The sequence below is a fragment of the Lontra canadensis genome, unplaced genomic scaffold (genome assembly GCF_010015895.1).
Source record: "Lontra canadensis isolate GAN:19392208 unplaced genomic scaffold, GSC_riverotter_1.0 scaffold4, whole genome shotgun sequence".
NCBI classification, from domain to species: Eukaryota; Metazoa; Chordata; class Mammalia; order Carnivora; family Mustelidae; genus Lontra; species Lontra canadensis.
Window position 1 is genome coordinate 20873106 of NW_022630998.1, and position 18896 is coordinate 20892001.

General features: G+C 34.9%; 1 protein-coding gene across 5 annotated transcripts in view; it reads left to right on the forward strand.

The window, feature by feature from the left end:
* The window catches only part of FAM172A (family with sequence similarity 172 member A), a 420413-nt gene that overhangs the window by 127201 nt on the left and 274316 nt on the right, over nucleotides 1-18896 (forward strand). The window lies entirely within an intron of this gene.

Sequence of the window (18896 nt, forward strand, 5' to 3'; positions counted from 1 at the left end):
AGCCTTTTCATGGTTGCCTATCCAAGGCAATTTGCAGTGTTCACTTTAGAGAAAAAAAATTGGGTTGTGTAGGAAGCACTTAAAACAATAAATTAACAAGTTTAAAGCCATGAGTCCATTGTAAAAGATATGTATTTCAAGTTTAAAAATACTGACCTAGTAATTTCTTAAGACTCCTCCTTTTATTTTTTTGGTCTAATAAAATGATAAAATCTAACCTGAAAATGAAAAACAAGTGTAGTGTTTGTATTTTATGGTAACTAAACTAAATGGATTAGTTCATTTAACCAGAGGAGTTTAACTATAAAAGCTTGTCTATTAGAATTCTTATTTTTACACTTCAGGTATGTCTGTCATTTTATTAAGCATTTTGTTGTGGTATACTAGAGGAACAGTTTTACAGAAGAGAGAAAAATTGGCATAAATGCTGCTGACATCTTAAAATGTGTGCTTCAGGGTGCTCTAATCTGTATAGATACCATAGGTAGTGGGATTTAAGATTGCTTTCTCCAGGAAATTATATAAATAATAAATAGTATTATGTATAGTCTTATTTCTTTTTTTCTTTTTAATCTCTGGAGAACTTTTTTGTTAGCTCTAATATTGTTACGTATATAGTCTTTTTTCCCTTACATTTAGATATGTTTGAATTATTTTAAGACAAATGATTTTAATATTGGAATTGTTTTAAAGAAGCATTTAGAAGAAAGCCACATCATTGTCTCATCTTGAGCTTCTGCAACTCAATTTGTTAATGTACAGAGGTGAGACAGTTAAGACTCCTGAATACTATAGCTTTGGGAAATATCCTGTTACGTTGTTTAGGATATATTGCATCATGCTGTAACTGTAACAACTTGCCTAATAATAGCAGTCTTATTTTCTGAAATGTTTCTTGGGTGTGCTTGTTACTCACTAAACTACAAGCTCATTGAGCGCAGGACATACATTTTCTCCATTGCCTAGCAGTATGGTTTAGTAGATAAGAACATGGGCTTTGGTGTTAAACATTCCTAGTTACCAGTTTTAGCTTTGCAACTTAATTGTGTGTGATGTGGTCAAGTGTTTTGTTGTTCAGTCTTGGTTTACTAATCCATAAAGTAATCACAATAGTACCAAACTCATAGAATTATGCTGAAGATTAAATGACAAAATGTATGAAGGACCCTTACCACTATACATGAAGCTAATTTTTTTTTTTCATGGATGGAGAGATAAAAGAATTCCATTAGCAAAAGAGAAAAATGTGATAGCTTATTGGCAGGCACCATTCTTTATGTTAAATCCATTAAAAGACAATAGTATGTGATTTCAGCTCTACCATTCTTAAATAGGAACATGATGTGTACAAGCTCTTAATATAGCAGCTGCCACATGATGAGTACTTAATAAATGTTAATAGTAATGAAGGTGGAAATGGTATTTAATGGTTAGTTTTGTTTTCCTTTATTTTCTCCATTTTGCTCTCTAAATCCTGCCAGTCTCTAACTTATTCCTGTAACAGTATGACTGGGTTTTTCCTGGCATCTTGTATTGGCAGTTATTTTTCTGGATGCGTATTATCCAACTATTCTAAGGACCCAGAGGACATGGGATAAAGTTGGTATTGTCAGTACCTTGGAGATGTAGATGATAGACTTGCATTATCATTCCCCAGGGGTAACTACACCTAGCAAGTGGAAACATAAGCATCCTAATAATGGCAAAAGTTTTGTTCTAACTTTCCTGCCCTGTGAAATCCATCCCTGTATCCATCCACTAATCCTCCAATTCATCTATAGATCCATCAAGTATTTATTGAGGGTCAGTCACTGTTCTAAGTTTAGGGAGATACAGTAGTGAATAAAACAAAGTACTTGTCCTCAAGATATTGTGGTTTAATGGAGGATACAGGCAAGTTCAGTACAATACCAAATATGACCCAAAACTGTAAGCATAGGGTATCATGGGGCAGCATATTGAAGGCATCTCTCTCTCTCTCTCTCTCTCTTTTTAAGATGTTATTTATTTATTTGAGAGAGAAACAGAGACAGACTATGAGTGGGGGGAGGAGGCAGAGGGAGAGGGAGAAGCAGACTCCCCTGCTGAGCAGGGAGCCCAACACAGGGCTTGATCCCAGAACCCTGAGATCAGGACCTGAGCCAAAGACTGATGCTTGACTGACTGGACCACCCAAGCGCCCTATTGAAAGCATCTCTTAAGGCCATCTCTTCAGAAATATTTCCCAGAAGAAGGGTTATTTACATGAAGTCCTTAAGTATGAGTAGACACTTGGAGGTAAGGAGAGGTATTCTAGATAGAAATTTTAGTTGAATAAAGCTTGGACATTGAATTTGATGTGAGAGAGAGAATATAAGACTATGGCTGCAGAGATCATCAGGGACTGATGTGTCCACTTAAGGTATTTATAAATTGTCTTAGGGATTATGGAACAGCATTGAGCAATTTCAAAAGAGGAAATAACGTGCTCAGATTTGTGTTTTGGAATATTAATTCTGGCATAATTCAAAAGAGTAGATTCAGTGACTGGTAACATACTATTGAAGTAACATGTGTGAGCAAAAATAGTTTAATGAACTGAGGAACCAATGAGGTTGTATAGAACTGGAGAGATATATAAGCCTATTAAAATGATTTGACTATATGTGGGAAGTGAAAGAAACAAATCAAATACAGTAGCTGGGTTTCTGACTTGTGTAATGGGGAGATGGTAGTAACACTAAGTGAGTTGAGGAGTACTGAAGAGGAGTGATCTTTTAACATTGAGGAAGTTGAGAATCTTATATTAGACATGAAGTGCTTATGCTACCATATTCTTCCCAAGCCATTTGTTTGACAGTGCCTGTGATCCCACTTTCTGACTCTTCTCCATCATATCCCTGTTTCAGCAAGAGGCGTGCTGGGTCTTGCAGAGACTTTGAAGAAATAATTTCCTGATAAGCCTAAGTCCCTTGTTATAAAATTGCAAGAAATAGCATAACTAACCCTAACATTAATGTATCTCCTAATGTTGTGCAGATTAATTTATACTGTGATTTAACTCGCTTTTACTTTTGTATTCTCTTTTCTATTAGCATGTTTGTCTTAGAAAACTTACCTTGAGACCAAGAAAAACATTGTGTTTAGTTAGATGAAGTCTGTTGACTGCCATTACAAAATTTGTAGAAAAGAGATAAAATTTATGGATATTTAATATGGTCACATTCCACATTTAAATATTTCACAATATTGTTCATGTTCTTCTCTCCCAAAGCAGTGATGGCTTAACTTTTGAAATTTGCGTCATAGGGAAAGTGTGGGCGTATACTTTTCTTCATAATGAAAATAGTTTTCTTATTTCTTTAATGAAGGTGGTATACTAGATGGTCTGAATTGGTCTTCCTAGGTCTTAAATTGATTCCATAGATTCTATTTTTATATATTTTTTTAATAACACAGTATGCCCACTTTAAGAAACCAAACTATAGGAAAATTTTGGTTTTATTTCTCAAAATTTAATCTCATTCTTTTTCTTTTCCTCCTAATACGAAATTTCCTCCTAATTACAAAAATGTAACTGTTTTACAAAAAATCTACCACAGAGATGTTGTCAATAGTGAATTCTTTTTGTATTAATGTATTCATTAAGAGATCGTTAACTGCTGGCGGAATGGAGAGAGAAGGTTGCTATACTGAAGTGTTGCTATTAATTGAAAATGCAGAACTACTGAAACACCTGGCACGTAAACACATTCAACAGCTTTTCATTTACCACGTATGTCCCAATTCAAAAATTTCAGGCAGTACATAGTCTCACCCATGTCCAGATAGGTGTAAGTAAATGTCTTGTAGGAGGTGATTTGAATGAGAAAAGCTGCTATGAAGCAAACAGTACATATCTAGTTAAATAGATATCTTCTGTTTGTAAAAGCATAAGCTAGATGTTAGGATGGTTAGCATGTGGATTGGGAAGGAAAGGAAGATTGAAAAGTATGGTGTTGGTGAACTGTTAAGTGGGAGTGAGGAAGCAGGCTTCATGAAATAACCTCTTTATTAGAAGGAATACATACATTCCTGCTAGGATAAGGAATAGTTTATTTGCTATTTCTCATTGCATTTGCATTTATAAAACATTATTTATTCTAGGAAAGCAGGTCTTAGGCCTTCATCTCACTCTGCCGTCCTTCTGATACCTCCTATTGCCTCTTGTAAAGTTAATCTGGAAATACATTGCAATTCAGCCTTGGCTTATAGTCCTACTTCTCTTACTAACTTGCTTTGAACCTTAGAAAAGTTATTTAGCCTAGTTAGCTATTCCTTTCTCTTTACTGAAATTAGAAGGCATACTTAGATACCTTTGTTGCACTGATAACTTTCAAGTATATACAAGACAGAATTATCTTTATAAGCCTCCAAATGAATAATAAATGGAAATCTTTCTTATATATTGTTATAAAAACAATCAAGGAAAACTTGACCTAAACCCTTTATTCATTGAGTGATATGTTTTATCAAAGATGCATTGATAGCAGATAATTTGGGAGGAAAGTTACTCACTTTTTAGTATTAGTATTTTTTTAGCTTAATATCTTACTGTGAATAATCATAGCATTAGTAAAAGTAGTTTCTTAGCTTTTTATCTTATTGTGTATGATTCTTTGGGAAGTGTAGTTGTTTTTGTCTTCTGGCAGCATGGGTTCACGCAGTTGAGATAAAAAGTGCTTGTCTTTCCTGAGAATATTTTCTTCTTTGGTGCAGCTAACACCATTCATTCAGATGCTAGCAATATGAAGAGAAAACACAAATTGAAAAATGGAGCAATTTGTTGATAATTTTCATAAGGCTACATATTCATGAAATCATTCAAGATTTGCTGTCATAAGTTATATAGAGAATGAGACATGATTTTTGAAAATGAATTGAATTTATTTTTAGCCTAGTCTTTATAGAAATTCCCAACCTTGATTTTAGTTTCCAAATTTTTGCTTATCCAGGAAAGTGTATATAACCATATTCATACTAGTATCTGATACTCCCAAGTCCTGCATAGTAAAAGATAATAACAACAGTAGGTAAAAACTACTCACTGGAATCATAAATTCAAGAACGACTTACATATGAAAGAATTTAAAGAAATTGTAATAAGTAGAGAATGGGATGAAGGACCCATAATTATATGGATAATTACTAGTTTAGCTTTTACACCAGTTTAAATTCAGTATTCCTTATATTAAAACTTTTTTTTAATATATGAATTGAGTTCTAAGGCTATTCCTGAGTTGCATTTGGGCTTAAAAGCAAGCAAACAAAACAGTTGCTGATTGCTTGTTCTGTATAGATTTAAACAAAACATAGTACTCTGAGTTATTAATTTTTTTCTCTTCCCCATAATGACATTCCTCTTCTGAATTTGTTGAAATTCAGAATTATGGTTATGAAGGGAATAAAAGAAAGAATATAGTTATGGCCCAATGTATTCATTTTTCTTTTTTAGCATTTAATATTTGGTGATCATATTTTACCACTGGGCAAAAGTTATATTCAACAAGTCTACTTTTTTGATTACTTCCAGATAAGATTAATTTATTATCACTTACAAATCTCTTATCATTGAAAAATAACCAACTACATAAAATTTATTTGTTGGTGATATGACAAAATTTTGCTTGAGTTGTCGTTGTCTCTTATTTGAGATTTATTCCTCCCTTTGGATTTCAAGAGGCAGAGAGTAAAACTAATTTCATAAAAGTTTTCAAATCTACGTTGGCGTCCATAACCACTCACTGTGTATTCTACCAATCACAAATTTTGTTTTTCAAGATTTTATTTATTTATTTATTTGGCAGACAGAGAGGCAGGCAGAGAGAGAAGGAGGGGAAGCAGGCTCCCTGCCGAGTAGAGAGCCTGATGTGGGGCTCGATCCCAGGACCCTGGGATCATGACCTGAGCGGAAGGCAGAGGCTTTAACCCACTGAGCCACCCAGGCGCCCCCCAATCACAAATTTTTAATGGGAGTATTTTTTCTTATGAAGGGAAAGGTACATTTAGAAATATTAATAAAGAGATTCCAATTGGAAGGATTTAAAATATTTTATGGTTTTAATAAAGAACAAAATGAGTTTTCAACTTGCCTTCATATTGATAGAGCAATAGTTTTAATTGGACTTTTAGTTTGACTATTAGTTATTTCTAGACATGCTTTCAGTATTCCATGTTCAAGCATGGGAAACATACTGAAAGAAAATCAGCTCATTTTTTATTATCAACAGAAGTACCAATTTAAATTAAGAAATTACAAGTAAATATTACTTAAATAGCATCATATTTGAAATGAAAGTTTAGTGGAATAGACTGATTTTTCCATGTGTGTTGTTTTCCACTTCCATTCTTTTCTTTTTCTGCCATATTAACCTAAAGACAGTAGACATTTAGAAAAGAAAATCATAAAAATTTTAAAAATGATTTTGAGTTCAGATTCTGTTATCTTTTAGTGGTCTTTTATATAAGAGCAAAATGAAATTTCTTCTCTTCTGAGTTGTAAAATATTGTGATCTTTGATTGTTTAAGATAACATTGGTGCTTCTATGTATTATGCAGATTCCTTGAGTATAATTAACAATAGGACATATGTACTTAGTTGTTTATCTAGTGCAGTTATGTTTCCCTAGAACAGTCTATTCTCACTTCGTTCTTTTTCTTTTTACCCCAGGCAAGAAAATGTGTTTAATAAAGGACTGGTTCATTTAAGAAGGATTTCTCAACTTCAGAACTGTTGGCATTTTGGGCAGATAATTCTTTGTTATGGGAACTGTCCTGTGCATTGTAGGATGTTTTAGCGGCATCCCTAGCCTCTACCCTGTAGGTGCTAGCGGCACCCACTCAGTATTAACAACCAAAATATTTCCAGACATTGCTAAAAGTTCCCTAGAGGAGGAAAATAATCCAGTTGAGAACCACTGGGCTGAAGATGAATGCAAAGTAACTCTTTACTGTTGTGTGTGTAGTCCGGGATTTTGGGTGTCCACTTTTTTAAAACTAATTTTACTTGAATGGTGGGACTGAAATTGGACTACAACTCGACAGTATTAGACAATAACATTATTTATGCTACTATTTTAGACAGCAATGTATTCACTACATACAGAAGACATGGGTCATTTGGATATTCACACATTGTCAGTAAAAGTATAAATTAACATTAACTACTTTGAAAACTGGAAGTATCCATTAAAGTTGAATATGCAACAGTTCCAAATGATAAAATACACAATACTCTTTAAAAATAAATTTCATATAACCTATGGACTCTCATAGAATACTTTTGTTGATTTTTGCTCAACTCTTGAATCCATAGCTATCCTGTGTGATGTGAATAATGGTTGATATTTTCATTATGTTAACAATAAGATAAAAGTGAGGCAACAAAAACATTTGTCCAAACTTCACTAATATGTGAGTGCCTTGAATTATAGTTTTCAAATACTGTAAAAATATCTCCTTAATATTATGTGCTTTTTTCACTGTGTAACATTTCCTTAATATTATATGTGTTTGTTTGTCCCCCCACCACACACACACAGTGTAATAGCTACAGACAAGGCATGCTTCTCTTTTTGGAGATTTATTTATTCATGAGAAGGGGAGAGAGAGCGCATACATGAGTGGGGGGAGGGGAGGAAGGCGAGGGAGAGAGGGAATCCGCAAGCAGACTCCACACTGAGTGCAGAGCTGGACACAGGTCTCGATCCCAGAACCTTGAGATCATTACCTGAGCTGAAATCAAGACCCTTGATTTGGACCCTTAACTGACTGAGTCACCCAGGTGCCCCAAGGCACACTTTTTTAAATTTAATCTGTATAACAGGGTTTTATCACTTTAAGACTAGACTATCAACAAAACAATAAATAAAGCCCTAATTTGTAGGTTTTGCCAATTTCCATGGTATAGATACTCATATAAAAAGCTGTGCTTGAATTTCAAGCTGCCTGTGTTGTGTCACTGAACACAGAATTGCTAACAGATATAGTTTCCCATCATTATGTAATATTTCTACCATTACAGACACAATAGATATAAATAACCCTAAGAGCATAGATAATGGTAAAATAACTTGGAAGTGATGAGTATTATTATATTTGTTATAAGTATCTTATATTTGTAAGTTTATATAATTTAATATTAATTAATAGTGGTTTTGTTTTGTAGTTCACACACAAAAATCCTGAAAATTTAACAATGGGCTTTCATGAACCAGTTTGAGCTAGCTCTAGCACACCACAGTTTTTAACAAATATATTCTTAGTGGCACTATTGATTTAGCTAAAAACTACTTCAGTGCTACTGAAATTATTTCAGTGTTCATCAGTAGGGGAATGGTAGTTCTGGTTATTGTCTAATTATAATTATTATCTAAATATTATATAAATTCAGTTCTTAATTCTAATTTATACATTCTAAATGTGACATACTTATATAATAGAGTATTATAATACAGTAAGAATGAACAAACTTACAATTACATGCAACAACATGGGTGAACCTCTTAAACTTACTGTCAAGTTAAAGAAGCCAATCACGGAGTACAGATTGCATGATTCCATTTATACAAAGTTCAAAATGAGCCAAACATTTGGTGTTAGAAATCAAGATAGAGTTTATGCCTACAAGAGTAGCATTGTGGTGGGGGTTCCTGGGTGCTGGTAGTGTTCATCTTTTTAAAAAATCTTACTCTTTGTTACAGGAGTGTGTTCACTTCGTGAAAAGTCATCAAGCCATACACTTAAGATTTGTGCACTTTTCTATATCTATGTAATATTGAAAGTTCGCTAGAAAAAAATACTGGCTGAATTGAAAATGTATCTGAAAACTTGGCAGTTAGTATATTTGAGGGATAACTTACATTGAGATACAGCCAAAGCCCACTCTAACTTATCATAAGAGTTGTGTTTTTTCTTCTTTCATGCATATTCTGTGCTTGAATTGAAATAACACACCATTCCTTGAACTCAGCGTGTGCACTTACTATGTTACCTATGCTCTTGCTTTTCCTTGTATTTGAAAGCATTCTTCCTAATTTCTGCCTATTGGGAATTTCTTACTTTTTTCACATTTAAGTAAGTTGTTCTTGAATTGTTCAGGTATGATTCCAGTAGTTTCAGTAAGAGTAGTTTTTACCTACTGCTGCATATTTTACCATAGGAGTGAGTTGAATATTAATGTGAACATCTTTAAATAAACTTTTCTGGGTTCAGGAGTACTGGATGATTGAAGGTTCTGTGATTTGACTGCTGAATGAGTGGACATTGTCATTTAAGACTTCACTGTTACCTCAGATGTAACCTCCAGTGTCATATCTTACCAGTTATTCCCATTATCCTTAATGTAACCATCTAATACAAGCTCTCATAAAGAGATGCCTAGGTGGCTCAGTCAGTTAAGCATCTATCTTCAGCTCAGGTCATGATCCCAAAGGGTTCTGGGATTGAGCCCCATGGCGGACTCCTTGCTCAGTGGGAAGCCTGTTTCTGCCTTTCCCTCTACTGCTCCCCCTGCTTGTGCTCTCCCTGTATGTAAAATAAATAAATAAAATCTTAAAAAAAAAAAAAAACCCTCTCATGAAAATACCTTGTCATCATTTACATATTATCAAGTTTATATATAATCACCTTAGAAATAATTTTGAATGGCTTGAAAATAGGGTACACAGTGGGAAACGTCAAATTCTTTTTCCATTAAGAGATTTTATAAGTTACATATACCTTATTAGTAACTGATGATCAGCCATGATCTAATAAAGAGTTAGATCTCATAAAAGATTACTAGGTTTTTTAGGCCTGTAAATCTGAAAGTAGTTAAAAATCCAAAGATCAGTTTGAATTTAGATTGGATTGAACTGTGATTTCCTGCCTGGTTATGTAAGTGTCATAACCCTGCTAATTAGTAAAGATCAAGTTGAGAGTACTAGTGTCTGTAACAGTGTGATGTTTACATACAGTACTCACCAGTCCACTTAGGGATACACTTCAACTGGTATGTTTCTGCCTGGTTTATGAGTATATGTCAATGGCTTATAACAGCTGTCTGCCATATTGAGGAGAATTCATTTGTACTTATGTAGTTGATAAACTCATTTATTTTCTATCTGATTCTAACCTACAGTGCTTCTGACAGTTTTTATCTTAAACACTTAAGCTTTAATTTTTTTTCTAGTTTTAGAACAGCTTTAACTTTTCCAATTCTTTTATTTTGTTTTGTTTTTCTGGTGGATTGTAAAAAAATCAAGTTATTATATTGCTTTAACTTTCTTTAACAAGTAAAGTTCTTTTAACAATATTTTCTAATTCCTTTGGCATGAAGAAGCAATTGAAGAACAACTGTACTTTCCTAAGGCAACTTGTTTTTCTTTTACACTTCATGCCTCTGGTGTTGGCATTCTTGTTTTTACTAGTCTCTCTTGCATACAGTATTTTACATTTTTTACATTATAAAGGTTATAGGCAAATAGCCAGCTGTCACATTCTTGAGGTCAGATACAACTACTATATATGAGATGCTCTGTTTTGGCTTCATACTACTTGCCAGATTGCTAAGCAGATGTTCTAGGCTATAATTCAGGAAACTGGGACCTCTTGAAACATTCCCTGAGAGTCGCTTTTGACATCTCTGAATCATTTATTTAAAGGTAATTAGTTCTAGTGAAAATGAAAATGCCTTGATATGAAAAGAACAAAATTATTTTACTGTGTTTGGGACTTAGACCATGATTAGGAACTTGATTCTGGATATGTATCTAATGGTAGAAAAGTATTAATTTTAACATAAGTATGCATTACAATTAAGTACTTTTCCAGTTAATTTTCTTTTAATTTGGGGATTTTACGAAAAAGAATATCACAAAAAAAGACTTTGTTTTTATAGACTTTAAGGACTACCAATAACTTTGTGCTACATTGAAGAATTTATAAGCTTCCTGTTTTTATACAGGAAACATGTACAAGGAGGCTGTAAGAATATTATTTCTTCTTTAGTCTATCTCAGTACATGCCTTGGTATTTTTCTCATATATTTCATTATGTTTTTTGTTGGTACTGTAAGTGTTTATAATATAAAACTCCCTTATCTATACTTGGATTTTTTTATTTTTTTAAGATTTTATTTATTTATTTGACAGACAAAGATCACAGTAGGCAGAGAGGCAGGCAGGGAGAGAGACGGGGAAGCAGGCTTGCCACCAAGCAGAGAGCCCGATGTGGGGCTCCATCCCAGGACCCTGGGATCATGACCTGAGCCGAAGGCAGAGGCTTTAACCCACTGAGCCACTCAGGCGCCCCTATACTTGGAACTTTTATAAAGTACTTTTATCTGTACTTGGAAAATAGTTTTCTTTTCCGTTGTGTCCATTATTAACATATCACTTGCACAGAAGATAAAAATGTAAACCAACTCTTATTAAACAGTTGGAAAAACACATTTTTAAAAATTTGTTACGATGCATTCATTTAGATCTCTTTAGCCATATTTAGATAATAAAGGAGCCACATAACGTGTTCATATCAGTATATTTCTCTTGCAGTATGCATTGCACTTTACAGAACAGTGCTTTACGCAGAAATGTATAAGTTCCAATATCTGGTTATTGAGAAGAGTTTTAGGCCACCATAATTTAAGGAAGGTGAAAATAAATGGTAGGAATAAATTTCTAACTCTCATTTATATCTGCCTATGGATGAATTTGAATTTAAAGTTAATGTAGTCCCATCGGACGTTCAGGGTGCTCATAACAAACGCTTCAGTCAAACTAATGAAGTCTCTGTGAAAATTGAACTCTAAAATCACCTCTGTTCCTCCTTCAATAGTTCTTTCATTTTCCCCATTTCATATTTTGGATGAATGGCTTTACAGTGAGACTGATGCAACAGACCTATCTCAGCAGTTCTTCAGAGTCACAGAAAAGTAATTAAGAGTGTTAGTTTACAAAACATACCCAGGTTTCTAAGCCTAAGTGGATATATAGCCTTAACTTTCCATAGCTTCAAGTTTCTAAGGGCTTAAAAGCTGTATTACAGTAGGAAAAAACAAAGAGATCGCTAGTATCTATTTTAGAATTGAAACCCAAGCAGAGCCTTTGTAGCTACAGAAAATCAAAGCTTTGTATAGACAAGCCCTCATTTGGGTAACTGATAACTGAATATTAGTAATCCCTATCTCTCTTCCTTTCTTCTTTTCCTTCACCCCAGCCATTCTATCATATACATATACAAATTAGTACATCACAGTCCTAAGGTATCTAAATTACTATTTTGTCAATTCTAAAATGCACACTTTCTTCATGTTTTAACACCTCTGAAATTGGGATACAAATGTCTTTTGTCCACCCAAATTTAGAATCAGTTGAGAGAAAAAGAGTTAGATGATAGAGATCAATATATCATTTTTATAGCTGATAAGATAATAGATTAGGGAGTAGGTTAGGTCTAATAGCCAAATAGGTTTGTCTCCCCAGAACTCAGCAGACTTACCCACAGACCTCGCCATGTGAAACTTACGGCACTGAGCAATAGAGAAGAAAGTGTACTTTCTATGGACAGCTAGCTGTCCAGGTGGGAGGAGGAGGCTGAGTCACAAACAGCAGTACACAGATCACATAGGATTTCTGCCCCTATGTCAGGGAAGAGGCCACAAGCAGGAGGAGCAAGGTGAGCATTATTAATCCACATGGACACTAGCGAGTTTCCCTCCAGCAGAGTAAAGCCGAGCTCTGTAGTCTTGATATCACTCCAAAGCCAAGACCCTTGCCATCCTTTTCCAAGCTCTTCTCATTCACTAGGCATGGCTTTAAAATATGGATTTAAAAATTTGCCCTAGGACCATACTCATTTTTTATTCCGTCCCTTCTGTCTCTGGGTTCCTCTTTGCCTTATCTTTCTACTTCCTTAAACTTTTCCTTTTTGCCAACATCTGCACAGTTCTCTTAATTTCTTTGTGTTTGGGGGAAGTAGATCCTTTCCTGGCTGACTCAAGACTCTCTTCACTGTGGGACGAACGTTTTCCTCTCAATTACCTACATTCCAACATAGTTGAATCTACTGCATTGTGTTCTTCCTCTTCCTTTGTTTCTATTGTCCTGCTTAGATCCCTTGAGATGAGTTTGTCCTCACCTTGACCTCCCTGTTATCTTCACACCTCGCCTTTTACATTTGTTCTGCTGTACAGCTTCTCCCCTGGCCTGTCACATGTCTACCTAGGCTAATAGAGTTCGCCTGCACCAGAAGCTTGTTAGTAGTTTAAAAAAATCTTCATTCGTGCCACATGTTGTTAATATCCTCATTTGGTCCCTGCATCCTGCCTTAGGATTGGCTTCTTTCTTGAAGAATTAGCGTTGAAGAAATTCACATTTGCATTTTATCACATCCACTACAGCCCATCTGGAGTGAACCATCAATCCACAGTGAATTTTTGCAGAAGAGGGATTTGCTGCATGAAGCACCTAGATAAATGCACAAGAATGAGAGCAAAAGAAAACACTCTTTTTTATTTCCTTCAGAATGAAAGTTAAAATGTGCCATATTTGCCAGTGTATAAGGCATATTAAAATTATACTTAAACATTGGAAATTGAGTGAGGCAGGAAAAAAGTCTTGTCTGTTCATAGAGTATGCACTCATGGCTTAGCAAATGGACGGTATCTTCAATGTATTGCATTCTATATTTTTGTACTGTGACCTAAAACTTAATATCCTAGGCTATACTGTTGAGGAAATTGATGTCTCCATTCATAATCATGAAACTGATTTTTTAACAGAAAAGAGGAAAGTAACAACCCTAAGGAAATCAAAAAAGCTGGTCTTTAATAGTGAATAGATCTTTAACCCTTCGTTAGTGAAATAAGATTAGGGCTCTTCTTCATATTTTTCTTCCTCTTGACTTGAGAATATTTTTCTATCAGCTGCATAAAAGATGTTTTTTTCCTTAGGTGGTAAGAGATAGTTGAGCTTTTTTTTCTAATACTTAGTTGTAGAATACTTATTCATTCATTTAACGTATTGACCATATGATCTGTGTACAAGGTAGTTTTTCTAGATAATGGGGATGTATCAGTGAATAGCCTCAAATTCCTGCTGCCAGGGAGCTTTTCATTCTTCTGGAGTATTATGAAAATTAGAAGGGCCCTAAATGTATATAGTTCAATAGGAAATTGGTACTTTGTGTAGTAACACTGGTATTTTAATATTTCATGGCATGGCTGCCTCTTGCTAGTCAGACTTCACACATGATGGCTCATGTAGTGGGGGAAGGGTGCAGGAGCTGCCAATCCTTTTAAAAGTTGGCCCCGGATTGGCATAGTGTCATTTTCATCATATTCTGTTGGTCAAAGCAGGCACAGGCCAGTCCAGATTCAAGAAGAGTTGACTCAGACCCCATGTCTCAATGAGAGCAGTGTCAGAGATTCTGTAACCATCATTAATATGCTACAGATACCACTTAACTGGCCACATGACTTAGCAAAGCAAAGTCATGTCAGCTGCCTGAACCTAGGAACCCTAATCTGTCTAGTATGTCATGGAGAGTAGGATCACCATAATACTCATGTACTGGTCATTGTTCACCCAATCTAATGATTCATTTTGATATGCTCTGCTGATTATAGTTCAACTCAGACACTTTAAGTAAAATTGAAATTTTCTCTATTCTTTAGGGTCTTTACGACAGTAGCTTCTTATCACCATGGAGTACTCTATGCCATATTAAGGAAGAAGTGCAGCTATGTCACATAGGGTTTTCTTCTTAATATCAGATATTTTCTGTGATCTTATTATCTCTTAGTCATCATTCTTATAATCAATCAATAGATAGAAGTAGATTAGGACATTACAATTTAGAGCAGTCTAAAGTTTACCATTCCAAGGGGAAATGCCTTCTAAGGATTCTTTAAAGAACTATACCTTTTGACAAACTTGGAAATCCTTTTAGTTATTGCTAATGTAAGTTGATCACCTTAATTTAGTGATAGTTATACATTCAGGAGAAAATGAGCCATTTTACATTAACGACACCCAAAGTCTACATTCATTTTGCCCTCCTTGAAAGCACAGGATAAACTATGTGCTCATGTAATGATTAAGTGATTTCCCTCAGTAAGCTAAAGTGGACTGGGAAAAAACAGATCTTCTCAGAAGCCTGTATGATTTAATCCCTTCTCAATGTTGCACTCGCACGCTGTTTTTAAGTTACATGTTCCCACCTCCTTTTTCCTTCCAAGCTAAATCCTCTGGGTAGAGCCATGAAACAAGGCTTTCAACACTCTTACTGTTTTATGGATCTACTTGCTTTTACCAGCTTGTTTCTCCTATCTCTTGGTTTTTGTTGTCAGTATCTTCTTCTGCCATCCTGAAATCAACTGTTGGGAATATGTATGTTGGCAAATCAGCCAATTATTGGCTTATGAGATTCCTCAATTCTCTTGGTGCCATTAGAAGCTTTTTCAGTGGATTACAAAATGCCACTTTGCCTGTGGTTCTAACTGGTGGTCCAAATAACCCATATACCAATCTTCTTTGAGAAGATTCACAATCTTTCCTCTGGTTATCCATGCTGTGTATATTTCCTGAGGGAATACAAGAAGGTTATGGCATATAATAGTTTAAAAACTTGGGCATTAAATCCTGGATTTACCAGTAAGTTTCAACATAAAATGGGACAAGCTATGTAACCTTCCTTGTGCTCCCTTTCTCTCTTCCCCATAACTGTCTTTGTTTTTCATTTTCTCCCTACAGATTTGTTAGTATTTTCTAATCTATGATCTCTGAAAACATGTTAAATTTTTATTGTGTGCTTCGGGTAGAATAATCCAGGTTCTGTAATGACCTTACCTCACCTCTACCTAAATAGTGCTGTTTACGTTCTATGCCTTCCAATAGTCATACCTATTCTTATATGATTAAACTTACTAAGAAAACACAAATTGGATCATATCCTTTCATTGCTCAAAACCTTCCACCTTTTTTTCTTTCTTTTCCTCTTACTTTCTCTCCCTTTTACTAATCATTGGTACATAAGCTTCTTTTCAGATAGAGTAACCATGTTCTTTATTTCTTTTTCTGTTTAAAGAAGTTCCTTGGAAAAATGCTAAAAACCCTAAAAGGAAAAATATACATATACAGTCCCAGCAATTAAAAAAATAAGAAATGAAAGCTTTTTCCTGCATTCTGTCCCATGTCAGAGGTAATCTTGATTAACAGTCTGATGGATATCCTTCCATTTTTTCCCCCTGAAGCAATGTAGATGTTAATGTATGTACACATGTCTACAACCATGTCTTTTTTCCACCAAACAGAATTATGATCTACATATGTTTTAACTTTTAATTACCCAACATTGCTGAACTTCAGTTTCCTCCTCTGAAAGGAGGGGATGGCAGTAGTACCAGCTTTCAGGCTGATAGTACTTTTTAAGTAAAATAATCCATGTAAATAATTTAAGACATACAAGCATCAAGGCAGCACTCAGTCTTTATTACTGCTTTAACTATGCAAACAGTGTGCCAGACCTGGCATCCAAAGTGATCTAGGCACAACCAATCAAGGAAACTATACTATAGCCATTTTTTTATTCTTCAAGAAAACAGTAGAGAATCTTGTGAATTTTTTTATTTTAACTGATTTACTATATTGCAGGTCATATACATTTAAAATTTTTTTCCTTACAGATAATCTCAAGAAAAAAAACAATTGTGTATTTGGAGATTTAGGTGTATGAGAAATAAACCCATCAACAATTTATGAATATATTCCTTCTTTTAGGTATTGTTACTTTTGCCTAGACAAAGAGCTTTTAGTAAAAAGTTCAAATTAAACGTTTATTTGACTTCCTAAAAAAAGAAACTATACTTGAAGAGGCAGGATTCTTGCCCCCACTTACTTGTAAGTAGAAAGGTGGAAAAGGTCAGAGCTGCATTTATTTATCTCATTATTTATGAGTTAGCAATTTAGGGCACTGAATAGTAATTGGAGTACTCCGAGCAGGATGAACACATAAAGATTGGCAAAGGCCAGAAATTATACTAATGTTTAAACCAATAATTTGAACTTAAAATGCTTTATCATCACTTGGGCTACAAGTGATTGCCAGTCACAGTTGCCTAACACCTACTACCATGTATCAAATTTTCACCGAAAAATACACTTCCCTCCATGGTTTCCGTAACTATAGTTCCTTTTCTTACTTCTATAATGAGATAGGGGCGCCTGGGTGGCTCAGTGGGTTAAGCCTCTGCCTTCAGCTCAGGTCATGATCCTTGGGTCCTAGGATCGAGCCCCGCATCGGGCTCTCTGCTCAGCAGGGAGCCTGCTTCCTCCTTCTCTCTCTGTCTGCCTCTGCCTACTTGTAATCTCTGTCTGTCAAATAAATAATCTTATAATGAGATAAAAATGATATTACCTCTTTATAAGATTAAAAAAAAACTTGTTAAAGCATCTTAATAAAATATGGTAAAATAATAAATTTTAAAATTTGACTTTTTCTACAAACTTGACAGTAAATAAATCTAACTGAAATTTTTTAGTGCCATTTACAGGTAAAGCAAAGTATTAAACAGATAATTACCACCTCTTTATAAAAGTTTTAAAGTCCTTATGTAAATGTATGAAATCAAAATATGGATTAGCCTATTTTTTAAATGCTGAAACGTATCTGATGGCATCTTCTGAATGTATGAAACATATTTGGGCATGGCGCCAGAAAACTTGCAACAAGGTATTCTTCACATCAGACTGACACTTTGACTAATTCAAGGTATTCTTCACATCAGACTGACACTTTGACTAATTCTTCACAGTCTCTAACAAGCTTCTTTTGTATCTGCTTTTAAATATTGGACATTTTCAGCATTCTGTAGTAGACCGTTTGCTTACCTCACATTCTCTCTCTCAGCACTGTCTTACATGTCATTATTTCAGTTACCATCAATTCGTTTAAAGCTCCCAAATGTGAATCCCTACACCAAATCAGTCTTCTGAACTCTAGGCTGCTATATCCAAGAGCTGATGTCTCTCCTTGGAACTCTGGTTGGCTTCTCCTTACTGATAAGACCCAAAGTAACCACACTGCTCCCTTTGTTCCTTCCCTTACAAACTTTTCACCTCTGTTCTATGTCTTTGTAAATGGCACCAACATCACCACCACAGCCCATGTCAAAAACCTGGGCATCTTCTATTCCCTGATTTCCCACATGTAATCAGTCACCAAATTCTGTCAGTTCTGCTTCTTCATTGTCTCTTGTATTTATCTCCTGTCCATTTCCAGTGTCACATTATAATCAAAGCCACTATCATCTCTCACATGTACTACTACATTCATTTTACAATGTGACTCCGCATCTACTCTCATCTCTTTTCAGTCCAACTCCATTTAGGAGCCAGAATGATCTTTGAACACACATATTTGATCATGTCACTTTCCATCTTAAACCCCTCTGTTGCTTTCTGTTGCTTTTATATGTACTGATTACTTGATTCTCAGCATCTTTCAATCTGTACTTTAGTCTGTCCAACCTTAAGGTCTCGGCTTAAATAATCAGTTTTGTAGGGAAACCTTTATATCCTCCTTCCAGTATCTCCTAAGTTAACCCCTGTTGTATGTTCTTACGGCACATTAATTTGTCCTTTGAAGTGGTTTCACAGCTGTAATTATCTGTTTATCTTTCCCTCTGCTTTGAGGGCAACAGCTATGTCTGTCTTACCAGTTATCCCTAGACATTAACTCTCTTCTTGGCCTATAGGCTATATTCAGAAAATATTTCAAGTGAAAGAATACATAGGATGAGTTTCCTGCATGCTAATCCCAAGGAGGGAAAGAATACATTTATAAAAGTCCTAATTCTCCATTTCCATTTGTGTGCTGATGAAATAGTCCAAAGGCTT